Source organism: Myotis brandtii, unplaced genomic scaffold (genome assembly GCF_000412655.1).
Source record: "Myotis brandtii unplaced genomic scaffold, ASM41265v1 scaffold250, whole genome shotgun sequence".
NCBI lineage: Eukaryota > Metazoa > Chordata > Mammalia > Chiroptera > Vespertilionidae > Myotis > Myotis brandtii.
Window position 1 is genome coordinate 7650427 of NW_005359478.1, and position 5823 is coordinate 7656249.

Sequence of the window (5823 nt, forward strand, 5' to 3'; positions counted from 1 at the left end):
GGGAGCCCAGGTTTCCCCCACCGGAGGCTGCTTGCCGCGCGGGGCTTGGGCGCTGATGCCTGGAGAGCCCGCGTCCTTTGTTTCTCAGAGCTGCTAATCTGGGGAAGGGAAAAAGGAGGGGGTAGGAGAGGAGAAAACGGGAAGGAAGGACAGGGGGAGGAAGGGAGCCTAGGATTCTAGGGGAGCAGCAGGTCAGTCCCCAGCAGGCTGCCCGTGCCCAAGCCTTTCTCCTCCTTTGCCTCCCTCAGGAGGAGCTGACTCTTGGCCATCAACTACCAGCAAGGCATTTTTAGAAATGGGTCTAAAATCTCCCCTCTAGCAACATCATCCAGATGGCTGGGAAGGGCACAAACACGCAAGGTGCTTATTCAGAGCAAGTGGTGGAGGTGGTGGTGGAGGTGGTGGTGGGAGGGGTTACCACCAGTTATTTTGTGGACATAGGTGGCCCCATTCTGTCTTGTTTAAACCACTAGTTGGACCTGTATACCGGATAAGCCCATGCTGGGATAAACACACTGTGTATTTTTTGCTCAACACTAACTTTGCAGAAATAGTTAAAGAAAATGTTACTTATATCGATAAATATAGATGGAGAGGTAGATATGAACAACAAAGAGCAAAGTCAATCTACTGCCCACAGTGAGCAGGAGACCGGAACTTTCATTTGCAACTTCTCTCTCCCCGGGACTCACCCATCATTTGTTTCATTTCTGTTATAAATGTTATCTGTTATAACCAATATACTAGTAAAGATGACTTGGGGGGGGGGTGCTGTAATAAATGTTGAGCCTTTCATTTTAGAGAATCCAGTAAAGTGAATGGAATTGGAAGAACAGGCGACAGACTAAAGTTTCCAAGCACTCTGAACAAATGGAAAAGGAATAAAGGGATATCCTTGGGTAGGGGCCAAGTCAAGCCCAGCCCAATCAAAGAGTAGAACGGAACAGATAAAAACAACAATAACAACAAAAATGCATATAAGTTTTGTTTCCATCAGTGCTGGGCAGTGTTGCCTTAAAGTGATGACTTTATGCAATAAACAGTGGTAGAAAATGACATTTATGTGTGCTGGAATCTGATCTCTAACAGAACTTTCACATGATAACCAACAACTTTTGAAAGGTATGCCCCTCCACCATCATTAATTCAATGCTGACTTAAATACTAGTGATATAAGGCTGTTACAGGTAATTCTTACTTCCTAGGAATTTTTTGGACCACACTCTTCAAAGAGGACCCCCCATTTTAGAAACAATTTCATTCTTATTCTTCCTGGTATCAATTTATTGGCATATGTGAAAGCATGTCCTTAAAAAAAAAAAAGCTTTGCCATATATTTAACAAAGTCACTCTAATTGATGGATGGGAATAGAGAAAATGAGCCATGATTACCTCAAAAAAGAAAAAGAAAAACTTTATTGCAAGTCTGAATCTGTTGTATCTGGGAACTAACCCATAGGTATATTACCATGTAGCATTGCAAGCTCCTGCAAAGCAGATTTATCAGCTAATGACCTTTCTAAAACTCTTCCTCATCTTCATTGTTCCCCAAGGAGGTAGAGAAAGACTCTATGATACCTTTTCCCTACTCTCACTAGCATAAAAAGTAATATTAAACCTAGTTATATAAGATTTATCATTGAAAAATTAGGGTAAATGCCAGGAAAACACACTTATTCCTAAAATGTGAGAAATAGTGAGAAATTGCCAGATCACCTATTAATCCAGTCTTTTGTTTAACACATGAGGAAATTGAGGCCAGTGAAATAATTGGGTGATCTACCCAAGATCAATCTGCTGAGAAGGGGTAGAGATAACTCATATTTTTTCCTTAGTACTCTTTCCACTATGTGGTTATGGTAGAGCATCCATGAATTATCATTGGGTTCTGTGGGTCATCATAACTCATTCAGTAAACATATGCAAACGTACCATATGCTGGGCATTAGGCTAGGCATGGACAAATACTAGGGGGAAAAATCTCTGCTTTTGAGTAGCATGTAATCAATTTTTTTGAAATCTCTCTAATTTTCTGAAGTGTCTTGAATCATTTTAGAAAACCCAAGTGAACCATTTGGGGTTGATTTTCTGATAAATTGATTTTAGTATTCTGTGCTTATCTATAGTTATTTGTACATGCTTATTGACATTTATAAAAAAATAGTACATGGCCATTTTTAAATGTATACGTAGTTGGAATTTGGTGTCTAAGCCTTTGTATACCTCTTTCTCTATGGAATGACTGAGCAAGAAAACTGTACAAATAAAAGGAGATAGTATTTTGCCTGAGCACTGGATTCCTGTAAACTTGGATACAATGTCATAAAATGTCACATGGCCTCCATTTAGGGAATTAAATACCTAGAGGTAGGGGAGAATTTGAAGTTCACAGAAACCAGCCCATCTGTACAGTGTAATGTCTTAAGTTTAAATGGGACTGGAAGTTTGTATGCACCTCAATCATTACCTTTGTGTATAGCAAACACAATGTAGTGAAACCACAGACCTGGATTCAAGTTTCAACTCTGTAATTTGCTTATTTGGAGGTGAGCCTGGACCAATCTTATCTTTAATGTTCTCATCAATAAAATGAGGTCAGTGAGCTCTGCCCATCACATATGCTACAGATACTTTCAGTGCAAGTGTTTATATTCACTAAGACACTATAAAATATCAAGTTCAGGTTCTGTTATCCCCAATCCAGACTTTTCTCCTGAGATCCATCTTCCTATATTTAAGTATCAGTGGCCTTGCTCCTTGACTCATAATAGCTTCCAAATGCTTCCCCTGCTATTAGCCTATTCTTCACACAGCTGCCAGGTTATCTTCATGAAATCTTGCTTTCATCATGCCATTCTAAAAATTTTCCCCCCTATGGGAATAAGTTCAAGCATGGTTTAGAAATTTAAAAACTCTTGCAAATCTCATACTATTTATTCTCTTAGATTTATTGCTTACTATGCTGTCCTTCCCCCCTCCCCACAACAACACACATACACAACCCAATCAAATTAAAGCCCATTTTTGCTCTTCTCATGCATTTTGTCTACCTGGAATGCACCACTCTGTGTTCCCTAGATCTTCCCATCCATGCAGACCAATACCCAGATTATTCTATGCAGTGAGACCTTCCATCACTTCCTTTGCTCATAGCTCCTCTCACAGAGGACTTACACACACACACACACACACACACACACACCCTTAGGAGCCAAGGACCATTTCCTGAGACAATGTGTTCAATATTCTTATTAGCAAAATAGAAACAATGATACATATTTTTTAGAATAGATGTATATATATCTACACTAATAAAAGAGAAACATGCAAATTGGTGCCACTCTGCTATGCCCACCAGCCAACCAGAGTGACTATGCAAATTAACCCAACAAAGATGGTGGTTAATTTGCATACACAGGCACGGAGCGAAGACTGAAGGCTCCGGCCAGAGTGAAGACTGAAGACTGAAGACTGAAAAGGCTTGGCTTCTCCACTGTGGCCGGACCAAAGGCCTGGGTCCCGGGTGCCAGAGGAAAACCGGTGCCAGCAGCCAGGGGAAGGAAGGCCTATTGCGCGAATCTTCGTGCAACTGGCTTCTAATATATATATATAATCTGACACATTTGAGGCATTTGGTTGGTGCTCAACATGATAGCTTTTATCATTATCCCCTTATTCAGTTACTTCAAAAAGAATGTAGTCTTCAGAATCTTCTTTGTGAGATTTTGTTCCCTTTTAGTAGACAAAAGCAAATTAAGTGATTTACACTCTTAGCTATATATGCCGGATAATGATTGCATGTGTCTACCAAAAGACATGTACAGGAACATTTATAGTAGGTTTGCTCATAATAGACAAAAAATGTAAACAATCCAAATATGCACCAATTGGAGAATAAATTCATGTAATATAGTCATGTAACAAAATATAGCACAGCAATAAAAAATAAACATGTAATTACATGGATGAGTCTCACGGACATAATGATAAATGAAAGAAATCAGGCCATAAGAGTAAAAGTGTATAGTCCAAGATTCTATATTTATGAAATTCAAGTAGAGGTAACATTAATCTTGGAAGGTGGAAATCAAAATAGTGGTTATCACTTGGGGAGAGAGGTTTTGACTAAGAAGGGCAGGACAAACTTCTTTGAGTGCTGGAAATTACATGGGTAGTGTTCCAAAGGATACATGTATAGGCAAAATATCATCAAACTGTACACATGTGGAATTTAATGTATATTATACCACATTAGATTTTTTTGGAGGGCTTAGGACTCCATAGGAGAAGGAAGTACAAGTAAGTTTTTCTTTTTTCAAGTTGTTTTCTCGTCTCCCAATTTCACCCCCTTTCCTTCTTCCTTAGAGATCTTGGAAAATTTAACTTTCTTTCCATTGAAATTGATAACAATTTGTTCAACTACTCTTTCCCCTTAATCACTCCCTTCTCCAATTTTATGAGTTTCCACACATAATGTCTTAGCTCCTGGGACAAGTTCAGGGGGTCTCTGTCACTAAGAAGCACAGGAGTAAATAATTCAGCAGTTGGACAGCAACAGATGTAGCCTGTCACTGGTTCACTTGGATATTTTATCCAGGACAAGAGCTGGGGACCCTCTAGGACAGCCGTGGGCAAACTAAGGCCCGCGGGCCGGATCCGGCCCGTTTGAAATGATTAAAACTAAAAAAAAAAAAAGACCGTACCCTTTTATGTAATGATGTTTACTTTGAATTTATATTAGTTCACACAAACACTCCATCCATGCTTTTGTTCAGGCCCTCCGGTCCAGTTTAAGAACCCATTGTGGCCCTCGAGTCAAAAAGTTTGCCCACCCCTGCTCTAGGACCACCTCTCTCTGACACATTTTGTAACTTAGACAAACAAATACCTACAGGATGGAGAAGGACACTCAAACCTGTATAAGATACACAGGGGATAATATAGGTGAAAGTGATGGATCGTTGGGACTAAGGCTGTATATTTTTGGAATATTTCTAATTTACCCCCATTCATTCAGAACATCTGGTTCCTTGATGCTTTTTGGCTAACCCTGATTTATATTACTTTGACATCCATTAAGCCTCTGCATTCCTTTATTTTTTCCAGTTTTTTTAATAAAATAATCTTTGCTGTTGCTCTTCATTCTAGAAACTAAACCAAAATACTTCTCTCCCTCCCTGTGTATTCTCTCTATATTTCTCCCACCACATTGACTTACTGTGAAACCCCCAAATTCCTTTGCCAGCCCCCACCCTTATCTCTTCTGTTGAACTGCAGTTTTCTTCAACTATTAGTGTCCCTTTTCTTGCCAATATTTAGTGTAGTATGCTAGTTAGCTGGACGTAATTCAGTTTTGCTTCCTCATTAGGACATCAAGGATATATTTCACACTCTTTGATTCAAAGTTAATATTTTCTGCTCTCTCTCTCTCTCTCTCTCTTTCCTTTTCTCTTTCTCGTCGCTCGCTCCTCTCTCTCTTTCTCTCCCCCCTCCCCCACCCTCAATTCACAGGCTCAGCTACACCACCTGCTTCACAGAAACAAGGCTGGGCCTGTTCCGAATCTCTGGTCCCCCTTTAAAAACCAAATGGAAGTTCACATTCCCTCTTCCTTACGCTCACTGACGTGAAAGGAGACACACAGAAGGAAAACAGCGCAGGCAGAACAATTCCCTCTTTTGGAAGCAGGGCATTCCCCCACCCCCCTTAATTTCGCCCCAGAATTTTTCTTGCTTTCACCTTCACAATCCTGGTTTGGGGACAGAATGTTTCTAGACTTAGCTGTTCAAAGTCTCTCTCTCTCTCTCTCTCCCCCCCCCCCCCCC